Raw genomic sequence first — 24050 nt, 5'->3', positions numbered from 1 at the left:
TGGTAATAACATGTGGGTGGTGGTGGTGGTATATCATAACATATCCTTAATTCTGTTATGGTAATAATCCTTAATTCTGTTATGGTAATAACATGTGGTGGGTGGTGGTATATCATAACATATCCTTAATTCTGTTATGGTAATAACATGTGGTGGTGGTGGTATATCATAACATATCCTTAATTCTGTTATTATAATAATATGTGGTGGTGGTGGTGATATATCATAACATATCCTTAATTCTGTTATGGTAATAACATGTGGTGGTGGTGGTGGTATATCATAACATATCCTTAATTCTGTTATGGTAATAACATGTGTGGTGGGTGGTGGTATATCATAACATATCCTATAATTCTGTTATGGTAATAACATGGTGGTGGTGGTGGTATATCATAACATATCCTTAATTTAATTCTGTATATCATAACATATCTTAATTCTGTTATGGTAATAACATGGTAACATATAACATGGTGGTGGTGGTGGTATATCATAACATATCCTTAATTCTGTTATGGTAATAACATGTGGTGGTGGTGGTATATCATAACATATCCTTAATTCTGTTATGGTAATAACATGTGGTGGTGGTGGTATATCATAACATATCCTTAATTCTGGTATGGTAATAACATGTGGTGGTGGTGGTATATCATAACATATCCTTAATTCTGTTATGGTAATAACATGTGGTGGTGGTGGTATATCATAACATATCCTTAATTCTGTTATGGTAATAACATGTGGTGGTGGTGGTATATCATAACATATCCTTAATTCTGTTATGGTAATAACATGTGGTGGTGGTGGTATATCATAACATATCCTTAATTCTGTTATGGTAATAACATGTGGTGGTGGTGGTGGTATATCATAACATATCCTTAATTCTGTTATGGTAATAACATGTGGTGGTGGTGGTATATCATAACATATCCTTAATTCTGGTATGGTAATAAAATGTGTGGTGGTGGTGGTGGTGTTATGGTTAGGCCCAGGTGTGTAAGGCAAAGCAGAAACAAAATGCTAGTGCAAGGCTGCTTATCTCTCTCTCTCTCTCTCTCTCTCTCTCTCTCTCCCTCTCCACCTCCCAGTGTTTGTCTCTTTGGCCTCGTCCATATGTCCGTGCAATGCCCCATCCCCATCAACGTGTCTGAGGTGCTCTCAACACCATCAGTACGCACTCATCTCCAGTAATAGTGACATCTCTGAATCTGCACTGTGTTGTCAAAAAGATTAGTGCCCCAACATATGTTTCTTTTCCACGACTATTTCAGCAGGCCTTCTTACCATAAAAAACCCCTCCTCGCCGCCCTCACAGGTCTACCGCTCTTTTCAAAATACCCCCACCCCTCACACAGAGCACACACAGCACACAACAACTCCTCTGGTCTCACACTCCACCCTCTGCCCCTGTTGGCAGCATTTGTGCCAAGCAGCTCTTGGCTGTTGGGTTTTAATTGATGAGCAGGCATCCTTGTGCTAAGTGCACGGCAAAGGCCTGTTGTGATAAGGAAGGTGTTGCTATCGTTCTTTAAAGCCTTTTTTTCTCCTCGCAACTGAGAAGCCACAAGGCCATGAAGAACCAAAGATGAACGTGTAAATTGGGAAAAGCAGATGTTACTGTGTGAGTGACGTTGACAAAAGATCCTTTTTTAGAAGGAAAGATGATTTATTTGTTCTCCAATATGTCATCATTTTCTTTATGAGGAGAAGAATCCATGCCATATTTTGTGTTACAGAACACAAGTAACTAGTTGTTTGGCCTCAAGTGACCATGCTTGTCTAACGTGAGCATTTGTGGGAATATTGCATTAAATTATGTACTATATATAAAGATGAACTGTATTTAATTGAATCATGGCAAATTGAATTAAACTGCATTTTTGAGCTTTTAAACACAAATTGAAGCAACCTTTCTCTGGAAAACATTTCGGCCTTGTTGCTTTGTTCAACTTATTAATGAATCCTCATGACCTCTTTTACGTAGCATCTCTTACCTCTGACACATCATGTTATTTATTTAATTTACTTTGGATGATCAGAGAAACTAGATCTAAATGGCTTATAATTACAGTTGTTTCCCTTACTCTATTCCTACCAGACATGCTAAACTTTGATAGTTTTTAACTATTCTCTTTTTTTAAGAGGTATGTGAACGGTTGTCCCCTCTTTCCTTCTCTTTGTTTTTTTTGTTTTGTTTTGTTTTGTTTTAACGTAACCTTGATGCCATGTGTTTGTTTTTATTGTCCGCAACTCTTATGAAAGAGCACACCAACACATCCTTAGGAAAAGGGTATGAGTGCTCTCCTGTGGGCTGGAGGGAAGTGGAGAATAAGTGCTGGTGTTGTGGCCCAGGCTTGTGCTCCCTCACTCTCCTGAAACGAGAGCACTTCAGCGTCTGCCAGTACGCCACCCCCCCTCGGCCCGGTCGCCAGCCTGCTCCCTACCCAGACGACTTTGCTCGTAAAACAAATGTTATTATGTCAAAAGAGGCCCGCAAACATAAATTGCCGGTGTAGTGTGGTGCATTTGGAAAAAAGTGCCTCCCCTAGTTTGTCAGAGCAGGTTTTTTAACAGCAGTCGGTTCAACTGGATTGAGCTTGTTCTCGGCCAGGGCAGAGCAACACCCTCCCTCCCTCTCTTTCTCTCTCCATCCTTCCATCCATCCATCCATCCATCCATCCAGAGAGAGAGAGAGAGAGAGAGAGAGAGAGAGAGAGAGAGAGAGAGAAAGATAGAGTGATGGTCGTTGTGGGGGAGAAGGAGAACGCATGTGAGGGAGATTTGGAGAGTGAGATCGTGAACAAGTGAGAGTGAGAGGTGTCTGCTGAAAGGATGGGGGGGGGCTGGTAGAGGGGGGGAGGGGTGAAGGGCCAATAGCAAATAGACATGCACTCTTGCAGGCAGTCCATTAAATTTCACAAATTAAATAGGTATTATCTTTAAATATTTAAAGGTTAGATGAATGTTGATAATGGATTTAGACAGCCATTATGCTGTAATTGCTTTCTAATGTAGTTAGTGAAAGACATTTGATACAATTTGCTCTCAGCTGAGATCAGGCAACAGAGTGCCCATTTTCCACCAGAGCCTGTTTGCCTCCAAATTAACCCTTGAAAGGGAACTGGGTCATATCCCTCATTTTACTTTCCCCTTTGTCATATTCCCTTATAAATCAAGAGGAGAAAAACAAAGGACGTGTGTGTGTGTGTGTGTGTGTGTGTGTGTGTGTGTGAACATGTACATGTTCAAGGAAGCTGTCTTTATTCTCAGATTCCACCAACCTAAGGAGAATGTGTGCACTTGCACCCACGCTGACTGCTAACTTGTTAGCACTTTCTCACTCCTGGAACTGGGAGCCCAAGAATAGGGCGATGAGAAGGTGTCAATCCTAATGCCATCTTCTCTTAGCACAGACGGGAGAGTCTCCACGGCAATGTGTATGGTGGGGGTGAGATCCTACGGCGCTCGCAGTGGTGCTGGTGGGATTGCCAGCTCTCTTCTGATATGACGAGAACAAGGGAGCAGCCAAAACTGTGACACAGAAAGCGTTTAGCAGGGGAAAACAGAATGCCAGATTAAACTCTCTGACCTAACGTTTTAAACAAGACATAGTTTTGTGAGCACATACAAACACGTACATTGGTGAACATAAGCTTTGGGTAGTGGGAGGTTTTGTTCAATTTTGCTATCATAACAGAGCTTTGATATTAGGTGTGAAGCACACAGGAGGGGCAGAGTGAAGGAGTCTTCACTACGAATGGAGTAAATATCAAGTGTCAACACTATGGGAATCTAGCAGGGTCACTGGCTGCTTATCTGTTGTCTTGGTGAGGGCCAAGCTATAGAGCAGGTGTTCATGGGACTGAGTTGCTATTTTCCCATGATTCTTCTCTTTCTTTTTATTTTTTTAACAGTCAGTTGCTGTTCTCCCTTGACTAAGGCCTTGAGAAATCACTAAGTTGTTTATTTTTTCCATTAGAGACTGCAAATGATGAGGAATGTAGAGAGAATGAAGCAGTGGTTCACCTAGCCCTGTGTCACCACACTGATAAATTATTTGTTGAGGTAAACACTTAGGAGCATTAGTTTCAGCTTCACTTAGGTTCTGTGCATGTTTGCATGTTTGTGGTGGTGGTGGTGGTGGGGGTTGTGTGGCTTTGCCGCTTCCTCTGTTGTTCTGTTGTAGGCATAATGAACTCTAATGCCTCGCCATGCCTTCGCCATGTACACAAGATTGTCTTAGCGCCGCAAGATCTGAGTGTGATGCACTAACCCTTGCTCACAGAGGCAACATTAGACACAATGCTACCCTCTGGGTTTACTTTCCTCAGTAAACAATTTGTCACATCAACACACTCTCTTATTTAAATAAAAAAGATCCCCCTCCAGTGTTCTCATTTCACGGAGCATGTGCAAGCAGTGTATGACGGCATGCTTGGTACTTCATCAGCCCTCTTTCTTTATGTAAGGTTCTTCAGTGACCGCACCTGTTCATTAGCGAGCAATTAAAATTATATTTTTCTTCTCCCCAAAAGAGGTGTTTATATTTGAACACCTCTCTCAGTAGAACTAACAAATGCTACAATTTAGTTAATTTGTTTTTGAAAAAAGCAGATGACTTCAAGTCTCCGTCACCAAACTTTGACCTGGATGGCCGGCAGAGTTTCCTTTCTCTGAAACGCCAGCACTGGGGACTAAGAGGGCTGCTTCAAATTATGCTTCCCCATTCATGGCGCTCGGTTCTGCTCAGTGACCTAAAGAGGGAAAAAAGACAGGATAAATAAATGCAGTGGTAGATTCTGGATGCAAGGAACAAGCTGCATAAACAAACGGCCATTTGTGAGACTTGTGACTTTGTGATGTCATGGTTAGAAGCATGTCTGAGATCATGTAGAGACTTGTCATTTGGTGCTCAGCTGATGTGGTGAAGTTAGCAGCAGATTCTAGCAGGTTCTCTCTCTAGTCTTTTGTATGTCGTAAATAGTATGATCAAATTTTCTGAGAAACGCAAGATTTCAAATAAATCATGAATCATCAGTTGTCCATGCTAGTGGAGGAACATGAACAAGTTTTAAGGAACTAGGAGCTTCGCTTGTCTATTGAGTTCCAAGGTATCCATCCTTATGATGACCGTTCAATTAATGCTTCCGGAGTGCTACTTAGCAGAGGTGTGAAGTGCAAACAAGCAGGGAGCGAATTTTACAGGCAAGCTGCACTTGACCTTTGCAGGGTTCAAGGTCTTCCTTTCGTACATGACTCCCTCTGCCTTGCCCCGGAGATGAGGCCTCACCCGGCCTCAGCGAGACTTCCTGTCAGGGTAGGATTAGAGGCGTTCATTACGACGGGGGTTAAGGGGTTTCTTACGTTGCTCCACACTTAGGATTCTGAACAGCTGGCCGTGTTTTCTTTTCAATTCTTTTGGATAACACCTTACTCAACGTCCTCATCACCCTGCCCCTGTTGCTTGAGGCAAGCAGCTCTCTGAAAGAAGGAGAAGAAAGAGAAAGAAAGAGATGAAGAGAGCATGACACTCGGAAAGAAAACAGTGTTTATATGTTCCGCTCGCTCAGTTGTCATTCGGCTTCCTTCTTTGTTGATGGTGATAAGGCATTCCAGAGGCCTGGCAAGAAAGGGGAGCGAGTGAATGCTGTATGAATGTTATTTGTGATTGTGCTGTGAAGTCGGTGCAAGATTGAGTCTGATGCATTAAAGTGGCATAAATTACTTCTTTTTTTGTCATAGAGTGTTGACTTTTTAACAAAACAAGAAATAGCCTGGGCGTTTTTTTTTCTTCTACTTGCCTGAATTTCAGAATAAACACAATTGGCTTTCACTATGAATACCGAGAGGATTACTTGAATTTGTGTAAGCGGGCTCATCAAAGAAGACCTTGTCCACTTTTCTTTGTCTCCTCAGGGAAAGGGAACTAACAGCAGTCATCTCTTTTGTGGGGATGGTTCATGGCATCAGGATAACCTGTTTTCAGCCATCCCACATTGTTTCTCATCTCACCAACCAGCCATCTTTTGTTCCCCTTTTCCCTGCTGACGACGTGTTCTGTTTACTCGTGTGCACCACCACCGGCCGAGTGGAGGTTGCCATGTGTCCCTTCCCCTCTCTGTGTTTGGGGGGCGCTGAGAAAGAGACATGATTTCATCCTGTGAAAGGCCTGAAGGCTGTCCATTTAGAGTTCTGTGTTTGTCAGGCAGCCATATTAGTGCTGGATAATGGTACTCTATAAAAGGAATGGCGTGGAGCGAGAGGGAGTGGAGAATGCCCACGGTCATGTTGGCATTCTTTTGTGAGTGTGCCAAGCCGTGCTGCACACCCTCTCATTAGTAAGGCTGCATCACGCAACGGAGGCTGGGATGAGAGAATTCACACTTTTCAAGCATCCCTCAAATGTTCAGGCATGCCCCCCCCAAAAACAGTCCCGCTTTTGATTAGCAATGGCGTTTGTGCTCTCAAAATTCAGACGATGTGTGTTTTTGGTTCAAGTATCTAGATCCTGCATGGGCTCTTCAGGTCCTCTCTAATCCTAGTGTTCTACGATTCAGAACCATCCACGGGGCGATTGTTCTCCGCTTTGTGACATGGGGTACAATGACCCACCATCACTGTACAGTGGCATTGTTTTGCCCTGGCTCCTCGTTAGGTCAGAATTCATTTGTGGAAGTCCCCATTTGGAAAACAGGAAAAGGGAAATGAGGACTACATCCACCATCGCCGCCAGTGATCTCCTTTAGCATTGTGTTCTCCTAGGCTAGGGCTTTGTTTTCTGCCCCCTTTTGAGATTTCGAGATTTCGAGATTACACCCCTTGCAATATTTTCCTTGCGGTCGACCTGTGGAGACATCAAGTAACCTATGACTTCATTGAAACAAATAGCAGCTGGGACGTGCTGAGATACAGTACGCCAAAAGAAAACAGAATCCTGTTTTTATGTTTTTTATCAGCATACGCATTTCACGTTTGTCGTCGTAGAATTAGAAAGCGAAACAGTTGACCCTGTGTTGACAGAGGCTTTTCCCATGCAGACGCTCAACCGTCAGGGTTGGCTATAATGAAGAACATTCACTGGCAGTCTCACTTGACTGGACAAACCCCATTTTAGATATGCAAAGAGGAGTTACCAGGTACAAAATGTGAAGGACACAGAGACAGAACTTGGTGTGAAATTGTCAGGCGAGGGATAACGTTATTTATCTGCCAATGTTTTGACAAGACTTCATTTCTGCTGGGCTGGCCAACAAAAGCAGGTAGGAAAGGCCCAGAGAAAGCTTCAAAGCATTGAATGGCTGCATTATTTCTTTGGATTGGTGGGGGATTAGTACTGTCAGCAGACACAACAATGTACATGGCTGTTACATTCTGCCCGTTAATTAATAACAGATGCTAGGTGCAATTCTCAAAGCTTATTTACACATCCAAATTGTTTGGTGATTTATTTCTTAAGAGCGAGCAACACTTGTTGAGGCTTAAATATTTATTAAACTTTCTAAATGCAGTTATGTGCTGTTGTCTCACACTGCTGTAACTGTACAGACAAGTTTTTTTTTTGGATGGAAACTTTGTGTTCCCATGATGATTGGGTTGGGTAAATACATCTGTGACTTAGTGGATATGAAGTGCAGCATATTATCCCATCAGTAAATGTCTCAGTCCTAGGGGAGGCCGCAAGATTAATTGAATTGTTGACTAAACTCAGCCGAGACCAGCACAGCTAATCAGCTTTATTTTTCTCCAACTGCACAGATTCACACAGTTCCTCTCCCAAAGTCACAGGTCAGAGTGGCAGTCTGGCTGTGAAAGTTTCCACGCCTCACACCTCCCCTTGGTCACCGTGATCTAAAAATATTGTTAATGAAATTTTCTCTGCAGACAAAACCAGTCAGATTGACCCACAGAAGGCTGGTGTTTTTTAATGTGCAATGTGTTGTTTTCTCATTTGATGGCATTAATAGGTATTAGCACGTTTTGGAAGCTGATCAAATATATTCCCCTTCCCCCATTGAGAGCTTAGCATGTAAAGCTCTTCATCTGAACTTGCGCTCTCTCTCTTTTTCTCTCTCTCTGTCCCTCCCTCTCCCCCGCTTCCTCTCTCTGTCTGTCTCCCTCCCTCTCTGTCTCAGTCCTTTTCTTTTGACTAGCACACTATGCACCTTTTAACAGACAAACTGTCCTAAACCACAAATCAAATGTTAAGATTTGCCCCACAGCTTCATTTTCACGATGGTGTTTTTATGAATATACTGCGGGGGTATTGTTCAATAAAGGTACCCCCTTTCCCACCCCACCCAGTTAGCCACATGTACAGAATGCTTTTTTATGAGCTGTGATTGTCTGCTGAGATCTAAGCCGTAGTTGGCAAGGCTTCACAAGAGCATATCTGAGTGATGAACATTGTCAGAAGAATCACTCCACCGATTATTCTTCACCATAGAAAAAGGCCTTCTTAATATCCATAATCTGCCTTTTTGGACTGGCATCTGTAGTCCTTTCTTTAAAATCGAAAGCCGCTCATTCAAGTGAGCCGTGTTTGAACTTGCTAATAGTGTTTTTCCCCCGTCCCCTTTACCATATATCTGATGTGGATTTTTTTTTTCCCTCTCGTACACTTTTTTCCCTCCATTTAGCGAGCCATTAGCTACCCAATCTGTTATTTGTTTTTCTCCTTTAATGTGTTTTTTGAACAAAAGGAGAGAAAACAAACACACTAAAACATAAGAGAGTGCGTCTGAAAGTGCACCAAAGTCCAGAGAAGTGAAAAGAAGAGAGCACCGAGCTTGTTCTTCTTCAACTTTTTCTTTTCCCTCTTTTCACTCTCCACCAGATGTTCAGCCGGCACCATAGCCTATGTTTAAATAACAGGAAGTGTCTTTTTTTGAGGTTGAAGCGAGCTGTTGCCTGTCTTGCCATTACAGTCTTGCATTTGGGGGGACTCTGAGAACCACCAGGCCTGTTTATACATCTGAAATGTTGTGTCAAGTGGAAGGTGGAGCCACTATATGTGGTTGTAACTCCTTTTACAGTCCTCTCTTTTTACAGTTCTCTCTGTCAGTCGTCTACACAACTTTGCCCACACTTTGCATCTCTCCTTTGTTTTCTTTATTTTCCTGTGTTAGCTTTTCCTTTTAGCTACATTAGGCTATTATACACTGTAAGCTATAGCTTTACCACAGAGATATATACATTAGGCTATTCTACACTGTAAGCTATAGCTTTACCACAGAGATATATACATTAGGCTATTCTACACTATAAGCTATAGCTTTACCACAGAGATATATACATTAGGCTATTATACACTATAAGCTATAGCTTTACCACAGAGATATATACATTAGGCTATTATACACTATAAGCTATAGCTTTACCACAGAGATATATACATTAGGCTATTATACACTGTAAGCTATAGCTTTACCACAGAGATATATACATTAGGCTATTCTACCACAGAGATATATACATTAGGCTATAGCTTTACCACAGAGATAAATACATTAGGCTATTATACACTATAAGCTATAGCTTTACCACAGAGATAAATACATTAGGCTATTATACACTATAAGCTATAGCTTTACCACAGAGATATATACATTAGGCTATTATACACTATAAGCTATAGCTTTACCACAGAGATATATACATTAGGCTATTCTACACTGTAAGCTATAGCTTTACCACAGAGAGATATCCCCTTTTCCCCACCGTGCTTTTATGTTACTCAGTGGCAAAACCTAGCAACCCAGAGGCTTAGCCTAAATGTGTTTTAAACAAGAATTGGCTTGAAAAATACTCAGTCATCTTCTTCAGGTGAATGATTGTGTATCTAAGACATTGCCACTGGACTTATTCTCAATTCTGCAGTTCGCAACAGGAAAGTCTGAGAATAACTGCCAATCTGCCTGGCAGGCAGAATCAAAGAAACCACCAACAACGGGTAATAGGCATAAGAGTGAGTGTGTGTTTCCTCTGGTGGTAACAGGTGCAGGGGCTAGCAGAGGATGGTGGGGGGTGCTAGCGTGGAGGAACAGAGAATTGTTGAGTGCTTGCGGATGGGGCTTTGGTTAACCTGGCTTCATATTTTATAAAGAAGTACCAGGATGGGGTCTTCTTTTCACTTTGGCATTTAGTACCATAAAACTTCAAATAATTCGATTTTTTAGGTTTGGGATAAAGGCGGAAGTAGAGGCCTGGTCTGTTTTAGTTTCGGGTTGCCTATAAGTGATTCTTCTTTTACACAGTGTGAATTAGATGTTGTGGTTACAATTTAGCATTCACATGTCTGGTCACAGTTGCAAGGTTTTAGAATGTTGCATGAAGTTGCTGCTCATCTCGTTGCGAATCTTGGGTGTGATTTGGCGCAGACTGTGCACGTTATGATTAGATGGCATTAAAAGACTGCGGTGGGGGGAAAGCTAGAGTTCCAAATTCTATAACTTTTTTTCCAATATGAACTATGCCTATATGTCCGACTTCGTCATCGTTCAATTCATCCCTTGTGTTTAAAATTTGCGGATAGGCCGATGGTAAGCTTGTTTTTATGCTGGCAACAAAACCAGAATGGTTCGCGAACGTTATTCTTTATTCTAAATGCCATGGCGATAAAGAGAAAGAAGTCAGAAAAGGAATTTACATTAGACTAGGCTATATCAGAGCCCATCTACGGACATTCTCTGGCTATAATGATGTAAAGTCAAGTGCGCTTCTATGGGACTGCTGTGTGCGCGCACAGTTTTTATTGATGAGTCGCAGTGGCAAGTGCTGCGTATAGTTGCAGTGGAATGTGACTGCCCAGGGCATTATAAAACTTCTCACTCTTAGACCTACTCATACACGGCGGTGAAATGGCGTATTTAGCCGTCTAAATTCAAATCATATGCTGGAGAAATCGTCGGACATCCATGATTATTTTGTTACTCAGCACCCCTGGTCAAAAATATGTTCAATACATATATGTTCAATATAATTCAGGCTATGATTTGAATGTAGACTGTTGTCAAATTTGGCAAATACAAAACGGGAGAAACAATATGGTTCATGCTCTCTCATGCTGTTTTATTAAATTTAAAAGGAGGGGAGAATGAAACATTAAGCACGTTCCACTTTTGCATAAATAATTCCTGAACAGTTTTGGTCAGGGCTGATAATGCAACTGTATTTGACAAAGGACCGATATAGGCTATTTGCTAGTGACAAAATATGAGCTTTCAGTGTGATACGATCTCTTTGTAGATTACGTTTAATTAAAACGTGTTTCATCTGTTCTGGCTATCCCCACTATTTGGATCTTACTGTATCTCACTCAATGAACAACATCTCAACACTAAATGAATGATGATCCGTCATTGTCATCAGATAGCCTAGTCATGTAGGTAGACATTCAGTGTGTTTGAAATAATGAATTCAATAATATTTTCCATCTTTGCAGAGGAAAAGTTTTGTGTAAAGGGAATTAAAGGCCTGTCTCATATAGACGCCTGTCTCTAATACTAGCCGGTGCAGTTTGGCGATTTGGGAAAATAAAAGCCCGGGCTATTATTTGGAGTTTTACGGTATGTTAGATATGGTTAGCCAAAACTAACAAGTGAAGTGTTGTTTGTCATTTTGAGTGGGTGATGTTTTAGATGATTATCCTTGGAAATAATAATAGTTTCGCTCTTCACTTTGTTGGCAAAACAGTCCAATTAAATGAAATTCACATTTGAGGAAAAGTAAGAGTTGAAATGCCCCAGGTTATGAAGGCGCGCTGAGACAAAAATGGACTTCACATGAAGTGCTTGGCAGAAAGATTTTTATATTTAAGATTAGGGACTCTGGGGCTCTGATTTATGAAAGACTACATCTTCATCATCAAAGCAGCTTTTTCTCCTTCCTCCTGTACTATCAATCACTGAGATTTATGGGCCTAATGAGCAAGGAGGGGACTGGGGCTGGAGGCGATTTGTAATTGCTGCACCGTAGCCACCAAAAGCAGCTCACCCTGTCCATGCTCATACAGCTTAATTAACACTTCTGCACTTCAGTTTTGTCAAAATGGATACATATCATTTTGATGGGCTGTTTAATCGGTGTGTGAAGACAAACCCAGCTCTATTGACTGATGCCATCTGAAGATAGTCCCCTTGTAACCATCCCCGGCGCTATCGGGTGATTTGGAGAGAAGATATTGTAGCTGTGTGGAAGCTACAGATATCTCAGATCTCTGGCTGCCACTTTACTGATTTTGCTGGTGCTGGTGCAGCAGGCTTTGTGCTTGAGGTCACAGGACTTGAGAGGGAGCAGCAGGCTATTGTAGTGATCTCTACTGACTGTTTGCGTTCTCTCCTCTGTGGTCTGACTCTGGCATCACTCCTGGCAGATTTGCCACTTGGATATGTCTTCATTTGCGAACTCTTCAATTTTCTTTCATTGCAGAAAAGGACATCTGTTTTTCCTTTCTCTTTCACTTCTCCTTCCCCAGTCTCCTGCTCTCCAGGCGCTAATGCGAGCGCCGCATTAAGAAGTGTCACACCTGTCGTAGGTAATGATGAGCTGAGATGAGTGGATGTGGCAGATGAAGACCTGTCTCCGCTCAGCTGCAGACGCCTCATCCGCAGCGCTCAGGTGCCACCGACACCCCACCCACCCCGCCCCGCCCCCCCACCCACCCCCACAGAGCGAGGCACTACTGCCCCAGAGTGTACATATGTCAGTCGTTAGTGATGAACTTAAGTGATAGAGAGGTCGTCTTCGACTCCCAAGGGGACCGATAATCTTGCGTCCTCCCCTCTTAAGTTTGTTTTCTTTAATCAGCCGCTCCGTGGCATCCAAAGGAGAGCTTGAGACTGCTGCCAGGGCTCAGCTGCTTGTCTTGGTAGTGGGCTAGCCGAGTGTCCCGAGACCCCGCTTCAAGTTTCATCTTCAATTTCCAGCTCATGTTTGATTGTCACATAGATGCAGAAATTGTAACACCTGTTGGCGTTTTTTTTTCTTTTTTTCCCCTGAATACTCTCTGCAGCTGAGGAAATAAAAGGCAGAAATAAATAATTCATCACGGACACAAATTCCCCGGTCAGGGAGGCGTGTTTAATCACGACTGGAATGGCTAATAGAGAGTTCTGTGAGGAGGGCGCCGCAGCCCCTCAGCAAACGCACACACAGGCACGCACACACACGCGCACACACACGCACACGCACGCACACGCATGCGGCCGTCCTCAACATGCTGGGAAAACAAGCAACAGCCCTAATGATTGTTTTGTCATATTAGCATTAAGATAAACTACTGACAAGTCTCTTGTAGCCAACACTGGGAAAAAAACAGTGGGGAATAAAATGGAAAACATTACAGGACTAGTTCAGCCGAGAGACTGCATACATTTGCATTAAGCATCATTTTATTGTTTGTGTTTGTGTGTTTTGACTACTTCATTACCACTGTGGAGTGTGTGTTAAATGAATGTAGATGTGACAGCGCAAATGAGGAAGGAGTGATGGGTTGACGTGAAGAGGGAGTTGGGAGTTTGTATGGCGGCCGTCTGCAGCATGCGGAAGTTGCCTGAGGAGGGGGTGGTTATGAGGTCAGGGGTCACGATCAGAAGAGCAAATCCAAAACAGACCCCCGCTAGAAGGACATCAACAGGATGGAGCTAGTCCCAGGAAATTAGGAAATCCCGGAGCGCCTGGCGAAGGAAGCAGCCTCATGAGCACGTCCTGTGCGCACCATAATGACAGAGCTAAGGAAGTGAGCCACGTCCTGCTTCTATTGTGCTTCTCAACCCCAGCAGAAACACTCCTGTGCTCTCCTCCGTCTGTGCTCTCTCTCTCCCTCTTTCTCTTCCCTCCCTCCCTCCCTCTCTTTGCTGTGTCTGTGTTCTCCCACGTGTTTTCATCTCTTTATCTGTCTTTATTGGAGCCTGTCTGTTGTGAATAGCGCACCGTGGGGGGAGACGGATGGCTGTTGAAAAATGTACGCCCTCACACCAAGGACAAGGACCTGCCTCCTGCTCTGGCCACACCAATGCCAGGCTGGCACGTCTGGGCAGGTCCCATGCCATCCTGCTCACAGGTAGCCTTGCACTTTTTCCCTGCGCCAGTCTGGCGGACCCATTGCCCTCGGGCCCTGTGGGGAAAGGTGTGAATGGGCTGTCCCAGGCCAAGCTGGCATTAGCCTGAGCTCCATTTTATCATGCTCCGCTTTTCTGGTTTTTCCCCCTTTCCTCTGTAATTATATTTTCTCATAGTTGAATCATGTGAAATTCATCCAAACAAGGCTGCAGGCACTAGATCTGTACTTTTGTAGCCCTCTACGTGGTTGGAGTACCATGGTTGTTAGTCTCTGGTTTGTGTGTGTGTGTGTGTGTCCATGTCCATGTCCATGTCCAGTCACTGTATTGGTGTCTGCAACTGAGCATGAGTCAAAATATGACTCAGTGGAGAACTTTGTGCTTTTCCTCCTTTTCCTCTTGTCCCAGCGTCTGAATGCCCAGCCGTGACTATGTGAGTACCCCGACCTCTCAGCTGGGCTTTTATGGACCTGTTAATGTGTCATGCTACATCAGAGAAGCCCCAGAGTTATTTTACACAAAGCAAGGGCTCCCTTTCCCACAAAAGGGCTCACAAAGTACAACCTCTCCTTTGACGACAAGGAGCAAGAAAACACTGTCTGAAGGCTTTGCTTTCCTGATTTTTTCAAGGACTGTTAGGACCTGCGTTTACAGTTCCATACGTGCCTCGATTGTTGAACATCGTCATGGCCACATGATTCTTGAACATGGTCAGGCCACATGTCATAGAGCAGCTCTGAATGACTAATACAGCTGCAGTTATGGAATGTACACATTGTTTACTTTTTGAGGGAGCGCAGCCAGGCAACCTTCAGTACCTCTATTCAGACTCCTAGTTTTTGTTCCGGGGGAAAGGGCTACAATCTTTTAACAACTTCTAAATCGTTGATTTGTTTTTAACTTTGTTAAATGTACATAAGCAAGTTGTACATGGCAAATCAGTGTGTGGTGGTCAAAGTTGATATTGTGGTGGGACAAGTAAGTCAATGTAGGGAAAACACTGGTTGTTGCTCATCCTTCATGTGTGCTAGTACTGTTGTTTGCTTGTGTGCATTCAATTTATGATCTGCATGAGTGTGTTTATGTGTGTGTGCTCTGAAGTGCTTTCTGTCCAAGTCTGGTGTGTGTTTTTGGGGCATTTCCATACAGAGTTGTCCATGGGGGAGGAGAGGAGTTTTTTTTGTGATAGCATTCAAGGCCTCTGGTGCACATGCTCTCTGTTTAATAAAGCACCTGTGTCTGGCACACCGGTCAGTGGGGCGTTTAATAATAAGAGTCCAGTTATGGAATGTACACATTGTTTACTCTTTGAGGGAGCGCAGCCAGGCAACCTTCAGTACTTCTATTCAGACTCCTAGTTTTTGTCCTTCTGGGGGAAAGGGCTACAATCTTCAACAACTTCTAAATCGTTGATTTTTTTTATTTATTTTTTTTAATTTGGTTAAATGTACATAAGCAAGTTAATGCATTGTTGTTCAGTGTTTCCCACAGAATTCAGTTCTATTTGTGGTGGTAGGTGACTGTAGGGGGTTGCAACAGTTTTGCGCAGCATGTTTATGATGCTAACCTGATTTTAATCACGATTTAACCAGTCATCTTCTATGCTAACAACAATCCTTGCACAAATGACACTGTTTTCTTTAAACGTGCATGCAGAGGAGGGGCAGGTTCATTGAGAGAGACAGGGAGAGAAAGAGAGAGACAAGGAGAGGCTTTGCAAAGGTGCCCATAGCTCTACAATGAAAGGATTTCATCCAATTTAAATAGTACAACATGGCAAATCATTGTGTGGTGGTCGAAGTTGATATTGTGGTGGGCCGCCACAAGTAAGTCAATGTATGGAAAACACTGGTTGTTGCTCATCCTCCATGTGTGCTAGTACTGTTGTGTGCTTGTGTGCATTCAATTTATGATCTGCATGAGTGTGTTTATGTTTGTGTGCTGTGAAGTGCAAGTCTGGTGTGTGTTTTTGGGGCATTTCCAGACAGAGTTGTCCATGGGGGAGGAGAGGAGTTTTTTTTTGTGATAGCATTCAAGGCCTCTGGTGCACATGCTCTCTGTTTGATAAAGCACCTGTGTCTGGCGTGCTGGTCAGCGGGGCGTTTAATCCGCTGGCCGATGCGCGGCCACGCTTATTTATAGCCGGCCAGAGGAACACTTTTCCGTGTAATTAATAACGCTGTGGTGTTTGCGCGGGTGCATTGGTTAAGCGCAGGCCAGAGCACAGGCCCGGACTGGCCGGCTCTTGGGGTAAACGAAAGCACCTGGCGCTCCTCTCTGCCCCATAATCTCTCTTCTTTCACTCGTTTGCTTTCTGTTGGCTTGTTTTTTTTTCTCTCTCTCTCTCTCTCTCTCTCTCTCTCTCTCTCTCTCTCTCTCTCTCCCTTCTCTCCCCTCTCTCTCTCTCTCTCTCTCTCTCTCTCTCTCTCTCTCTTTCTCTGCCTTTCAAGCCCTTTATTTCTCCCTCTCTTTTTCCCTCTTCCTACCAGGGCATGTTTGCGGTCTGTCTTTCATCAGCGAGTCAAGGCTGCATGTGTCTCAGGTTGGAGGAGGGGGAGAGGTGGGGGTTGGGTCTCTGAGGGCGGCTGGGGGACTTGTGGAGTAGAGGGGCTCTGCTGAGCCCCTGATGGTGTGATATATCGTCATGTCGGGGGTAATCAGGGCCTCCCTGCTGCTTGGCTGAGGAGGTGTGTGTTTACACCCCAACACCCCCCATCCCCCTGCGAGAATGAGCCGCCGTGCCGAGGCTGATCAAAAACAACACCGGGCCAGAACAACGCTAACCCCTTCTGGCTAGCGTTACGTTTTTTCACGACGAGACCCCAAACCGCATGGAAGCACTTATCTTCGTTTTTATGTTCTGCAGACTTCCGTTTTATTTAATATCACAGAAACGGCAAAATAGTGAGACCAAAAAAATGTCTTAGTTGTAATTCAAAGCTGTTGTCAAATTCTGGTTGCTCATTGCCTTGGCATTTGCTCTGCTTGGTGTTACTCGAAGGGAGGATTTCTGTGGAACCACTAGACGTGGCCCAGGTGGCTGCTGCAAGAGCATGGCCTTACGAGACCTCGCCCGAGCTTTTAAGTGTGGCGCTTCTTTAGTCCAGATTGGTCGTCAACGACTGCTACTGAGGCCCAGCTGCTAATGAGGCTGTCATTATGGTCTCCACAGGACGGCTTGCTCAACAGCCTTTCCCCCAACCTCGAGTGATCCATGAGAGCTTTCTAGTCCTCTGTAATCACAGATGCAAAGAAGCCCTTCCTACCTCTGAGAATGTGAAGATGGTTTGGGACTGTGGAAAGTGTATAAGTGCAAGTATAAGTATACTCTTTTAATCCTGTGAGGGAAATTTGGTCTCTGCATTTATCCCAATCTGTGAATTAGTGAAACACACTCAGCACACAGTGAACACACAGTGAGGTGAAGCACACACTAATCCCGGCGCAGTGAGCAGCTGCCTGCAACAACAGCGGCGCTCGGGGAGCAGTGAGGGGTTAGGTGCCTTGCTTAAGGGCACTTCTGCCGTGCCTACTGGTCGGGGTTCGAACCGGCAACCCTCCGGTTATAAGTCCGAAGCGCTAACCAGTAGGCCACGGCTGTCCGTGTTGACGGCTGATAAGTGATCTCTCCTCAGCAGATTTGGGACCGATTAGCCCGTGTCTTCCATGTGCCGCACATGACCGTAGCGTCAGGCCTCCTTTCTGTTCTTAGCCCAGTACAGTGTGTGTGTGTGTGTGTGTGCAGGAGTCACTCACTCTCCCCTCCTCCTGTCTGTTCTCAGCCCAGTACAGTGTGTGTGTGTGTGTGTGCAGGAGTCACTCACTCTCCCCTCCTCCTGTCTGTTCTTAGCCCAGTACAGTGTGTGTGTGTGTGTGCAGGAGTCACTCACTCTCCCCTCCTCCTGTCTGTTCTTAGCCCGCTGTTTCTCTCGGTGTTGACCATGTGCTCATGTCCATCCTGACACCCCACAGCTCCAACACTGTAGCCCCCCCACCATTCCAGGAAAATTGATTGACTGGTACAGTGTGTGTGTGTGTGTGTGTGCAGGAGTGTGTGTGTGTGCGCATGTGTTCATTTTGTCATATTTGTGAATCTTTTCCAGCACGACAGTGTTTCCTCTTAAATGTAACCCCCCCCCGTGTGCCGTGTTTTCTCAGGCATGGCCGGTAGGAGTCTCTTGTTCCTCCCACCATCTCCTCCTGTGTGGTTCCAGCCATATTCCTGCTTCCTCGGAACAAGCTGCAGAACAGCTGGAAACATCTGGTCCTTGGGCAGACTCTTTGGGGGTGGGAGTGGAGTGGAGTGGAGTGGAGGGGAGGGAGGGCGACGGCTGCCTTTGATTGCACCTGTTAATGGCGCTGAAGAGGTTCTTTGAAAGCAAAAACACACCTTGCACTTTGGAATGTGGACATCAGCACGAAAGGAAAGACAGGACTTGCCATGACGGGTGGGAAATGAAGGTGGCATGGAAAAGCCTTAGGGAAAACAGGAGAGTTTGTGTGCAGGGTGGGATATAATAGGCCTGAGCATGTAGCAATCATGTCTATGGGAAAAATGAGGCATTCCACAGGGGGTTAAATTGCAGCAATAGTCAAAGAGACCTAAATGGGAAGATGGGCTGTAATGACCCACTGGAGTTTTTGTCTGACCAAATTTGTCATTGGATGGTGTTGTGTGCCGCTGTGGAGACTGCTCTGTTGGTTGACTGGGCCTCTGTCATACTGATCTAGCTCAAACTGTGGCTAGAAAACCTTTACTCTGCAGTTGTCCTGCGTTCTCCAGCTGCGGTCTCCTCTCTGTCAAAACAGTCAGGCTCATTGTGTCGTCCGCCCTGGCGTTGTCAAAGGAGGAGGATGGGAGATGGGTTGGCCCGCCGTTCCCTGCCTGCTTGACTTGCGCTCAACTTTCAGGTCTGGAATGATGGAAAGTGCACGCTCGGGCGAGTGTTTCTACTGCATGTGAAGGTCTTGCACGTTTTTTTTTTCCTGGAGAGTTCAACAGCACGGTCAGTAACCGTGTGGGGTGTATCAGTATGCAGTATGGATGGCTGAGTTCCTCCAAGCACAAATGGCTAACAGGTGTGGCTCAGTACAGGGATCTCCTAGTGTAGCCACTATCTCCAGTCTCTCCGAGTCTTCCATAGATATTTTTTTAGAAAGGAACAGTAGGCTATATTGGACTCTGAGCAGCCTTGGAGTGGAACTATAATGGTATTTGACCATTGATTTCTTGCAATTCTGGTGGTGTCCAGGTTATTATTGATTGTGTGCCCTGATGATGACAAGACTATAAGCTGTGTGATTGAAACAAAAGAAAAGTTGATTGTTTTTGTCCCACTTAATTGGATTACTCTTCTGCCCTCAGACATGCTGACCATGGTACTCCTGTACCTTAATTCTATTGCATCACAGTAATAGTCTGTCTGATGGAGTTTTGATGTTTTAACCAGTATGCAGCCCATAATACCTTCTATGTAGTTTATCTTTTATTCTTTGTAAGACTTTTAACGCCCCCAGCACACTCAAACTTTCAGGATTCGGGCCGCCAGCGTTTTAGTGTTGACCGTGTCTACGGCATCTCTATGTTCACCGTGTCTACGGCATCTCTATGTTGACCGTGTCTACGGCATCTCTAGCTCAGGGCTGTGCCTGTCCAGCTCTTGTCCGGCTGACAGCAGGCTTCAGACGGCCACTGCTGCATTCATCACCGCTGTCTCAGCGGTGGACGGCCCCAGCCCCGGCCCCCGCGACCCAGTGCGTGTGTCACCGCTGACGGGTTCTTTATTAAGCGAGGGGCCGTCAGGAGGGGGGGGCCGTGGCGGGTCGGGGGTCGGCCCGGAGAGTGACACGGAGCTTTGGAGCAGATGGGATCAAGCAAAGGCCGGGGTTAATTAGAGAGGGGGGTCAGCGGGAGGGGAGGGCTGTGGGGGTGTGAAGTGAGTGAGGGGGTCGCTGGGGGGGTGGGGGTGACTGAGGGAAGACAGGTGCGCGAGACCGCTCACCTGCCACAAAGGTGCCACTGTGTGGAGGCCGTCGCCACTGGCAGGACAGGGGATTTATTACATCCAGTGCTCGTCATTAAATAAGGATAACAGGGCTCTCTCTTTCTTTCTTTCTCTCATTCTCTCTCTCTCTCTCTCTCTCTCTTTCTCTTTCTCTCTCACATTCTCTCTTACACTCTCTATCTCTCTCTCTCTCTTTCTCTCTCTTTTTCCCTCACATTCTCTCTTACACTCTTATACATACATATGTATGTGTATGTATGTGTGTGAGAGTGAGACTAAGCATTAGAGAAAGCCGGTGTGTGAATCTGTGTGTCAGGCTGATAAGACGGGGGTTAACACTGCAGTGTACTGACGCATGGCTGGGATCAGTGTTTGAGCGAGGGGATGGAGCTGATGTTTAGATGAGCCGCATGTCTCGGTGTGTCTCGCATCTCTGTCTGACACAGCTGAGCTGGCCAGCCGAGCGGGAGACACCCGTCCTGTCAGACACACACACACACACACACACGCAGCACCGCGCGGCGCGTGAAGAGCCACCACAACACGGGCGGGCAGGAGAAGGGAACAGAGAACAGGTGACCGGGGGGGAAAAAGACCAACTCCACAACTGTCATGTTCTGATGGGCTTTGCAATGGTTGACTGCTTGCTTTGAGGTTATCTCATCGCTAACCTGTCCTCTTTCCCACCCCCCCCTTCCACTTACTGTCTTTCTTGCTTTCGATAAAAGAAAGGAGGAAAAAGAGAAATATAAATAGATCCAGGTCTGTTTTCCCATGACGGCCACAATAACCGTATTAATACGTCTCTGTTCTGTGTCAGCCAACCTTAATTTCATCTCTGTGAAAGCAGTGGTCTTGTCTGTCAGTGTAACTTTATTAGCTTGTGACGGATACAGGGCAGATCGCTGCTCCACTTGCGATAGGAAGGACTGCACAGAGAGCCAATGTGCGTCTTAGCTGTACACACACACCACCCACACACACACACACACACACACACACACACACACACACACAAACACAAACAGAGACACACACACACACAGACACACACACACACACACACAGACACATGCGCGCGGTGGATTTAGTGCCACGCATAAGCAGGTGTTTCATATGCCCAGCGTGCTCGCTGCATTAATAGCGCCACAATCTGAATGTTGCTCATAAAAACAGGAAGTGGACTTGCCAAGTGCATGAGGTGGCACTTTGATGTTGAATATTTACCCAGTGTTTAAGAACCAAGAATTATGATCTCACTGGATTTTTTTATTTTCATTTAATTTTTTAATTTATTTGATCACTGCCCCTATGCCAGTCTCAACATTTGGTTTGGCACTCCTTTGCACTTGCTGGATTGAACTTCTTAGTTGCCTTTTTTTAAATTATATTATTAATTTAATGTTCCTTAAAGAGGAGCGACAGACCTGGAGCAGGCCCAGAGGCTGCTGGGAACTTTTCTCTTTGGTGTGTGCAGACGCCTCCATCCTTTATAGGGGCAATTGCCATGGAAACCTGGAGTGACCCCGGGCTGGCAGGTATAGACTACAGAAAGTTGTGTGATGTCTGCTTCAACAGAGAGGGAGGGAGAGAGAGAGTGGGAGAAAGAGAGAGAGAGAGAGAAAGAGTGAGTTAGACACACCCAGAGGCACATGGGTTGCCAAACCTGTACTCCAAACAAAGAGGTTTAACAAACGCACAGAACGACAACTTGCCTGTTTTTGCTGCCTCAATTGTTGTATTTTCTTCCCTATCCTTTATTCCCTTGATGAGAGGTAATATTGAAAGAGAACAATAGCAATGAGATAAAGGCCTGTCTTTTGTGTTCATATATTTCATTAAATAAATGTGAATGAGTTAGAAGCTCATGATAGCACAGTGGAGGTAGTGTTTGCTGAGCCACAGAAGTAAACGGTGGGGGGGGGGGGGTATTCCTGAACGCCCTCAAATGTAGATGGGTGTGTGTGTGTGTGTGTGTGTGTGTGTGTGAGCGAGCGAGCGAGCTAGTCACAGGTCAGGCCTCCCTAGACCAGTCAGCCAGCAGAGTCCGACCCGCAGACTGCCAGATCGGCGCACACAGGCCTCACCTGTGAGCCCCGCCATACAGATGTGATGGCATATGCTTCAAGTTCAACAGCACCGAGTTCAGTGTAAACACTATTACGGAGCTAACCCAGTCACACTGAATGGGGAGTGGCGTGATGCATGGAGTTGTATGCTGCCTTATTGAAGGCTCGCTTGAGGTGGCCTGGTTTTTTAAGCAGTCATGTCTGAGTGGTTGTGGTTGCTTTTTATTTTCGGTTTGTTTTTAACTGTGGTCTGAATCTGGGTTGACAGATATTGTCTTCGTCTCGAAACACAGTTATCAGGGGCTTGGCCTGCATCATTGCTCAGGATTATACAGTGCTATCACTACTCTTAATCCTGTAAGATGGATTTGTCAAAGGAGTCTCTCTCTCTCTCTCTCTCGCGCTCTCTCTCTCTCTCTCTCTCTCTCTCTCTCTCTCTCTCTCGCTCTCTCTTCTCTCTCTCTCTCGCTCTCTCTCTCTCTCTCTCTCTCTTTCTCTCTCTCTCTCTCGCTCCATGTTGCCATGTTACTCTCTGTCTTCTTTCTTTCTATTTTTTTTCCTTCTTTCCATCTTTTTTTCCCGTTTCTCGTCCGTGCGCTCACCCCACCGTGGTCTGAAAGCCCCAGTGTCAGCCTCAAAGCCTCAGCCTGTGCTGTTTAATCAGAGGTGAAACCACTCGCCTCCTCTGTCCATCAGAATAATTACAGTAGTAGCGGATAAGGGATGGGTAGGGGAGAGGAGCAGAGGGGAGGGGAGGGAGGGAGGGATGGATGGAGAGGAGAGAAAGAAGAGAGGCTATATCGGGGACACTTACAGGCATCTGCGCTGTCCCGGCTCTACACCGTCCAGAAAAAGGCTGGCATGAGGGAGCAGACATCAGGAGAAGTTATAGTCTACAAGTGGCTGACTCTTCCTCCTCCTCTCTATAGCGCCGCCCTCACCCTCCACCCACTCCCCACTCCCCTACCCCCCACCTCCACCCGCCGAGGCTGATGAGTTGATGGAGGCTACAGACAGACAGAGCCGAGGGGCACAGGCGGAGGCCAGGAGATTTATGGCTGTAGCCAGCTCCCTGGCAGCGCTCCACAGGAACACAGGTGCTGCAGGTTGCTTTGAGTCCTGAAAGGTGTGAGAGGAAGGCTTCCATGTGGGCAGCAGAAGATAAGAAGTGCGATTGGGAGGAGGAGGATGAGGAGGAGGAGGAGGGAGGAGGGGGGTAATAAATTACACAAGATGCAGGGCTCAGAGGAGAAGAGAGGAAGTAAGAGGAAGAGGAGGACTGAGAGGGAGAGGGAGGGAGAGAGAGAGTAGGGAGAGAAACTGTTCGCAGGTTGAGACTAGGTTCTCCAGCGACTGGGCTGGCGATGGAGGGGGAGAGAAATGAGGCATTCTTTAGATCTTTCTCTCTCTTTTTCCTCTGTGCGGCGAGCCTCATCTCACCTCATGGCCAAATCCTGGATTAGCGTGGGGAGGAGGTTGGTGGCGTGCGCATATGAAATGCACTACACAGCAGATTCATCCAGGAGCCCCTGTCTGGCCTCCTCCCCCTGCCCGACTTTGGCACATGCACAGTGGCCTGCCGTGAAGTTCACTGAGATGTGTGAGGGCTTTAAATAATTCAGAAAACAGAAAGAGTTTTGCTGTGCTTCAGGACTCCCTCCCCCATCTCTCTCTCTCTCTCTCTCTCTCTCTCTCTCTCTCTCTCTCTCTCTCTCTCTCTCTCTCTCTCTCTGTCTATCACTCACTCACCAGTTAGAGCTCACCCTGTTTTATTGTGTGTGTGTGTGTGTCTGGGTGTCTGGTTGAAACACCTGCAGATAGTGGAGATTACCACTCATGAGAAGCAGACACATGAATGCAAGATCTTGTAACAAATGTCATGTTGCTGATAAAGCAAACGGCCCTTTTTC

General features: G+C 45.6%; 1 protein-coding gene across 1 annotated transcript in view; it reads left to right on the top strand.

The window, feature by feature from the left end:
• The window catches only part of LOC125304784 (transcription factor 4-like), a 149500-nt gene that overhangs the window by 11954 nt on the left and 113496 nt on the right, over window positions 1-24050 (top strand). The gene's annotated exons all lie outside the window — the stretch shown is intronic.

This window comes from Alosa alosa, chromosome 12, assembly GCF_017589495.1.
Source record: "Alosa alosa isolate M-15738 ecotype Scorff River chromosome 12, AALO_Geno_1.1, whole genome shotgun sequence".
Lineage (NCBI taxonomy): Eukaryota > Metazoa > Chordata > Actinopteri > Clupeiformes > Clupeidae > Alosa > Alosa alosa.
Note: the sequence above shows the minus strand (reverse complement) of the source record. Positions and strands in the feature narration are given on the sequence as shown.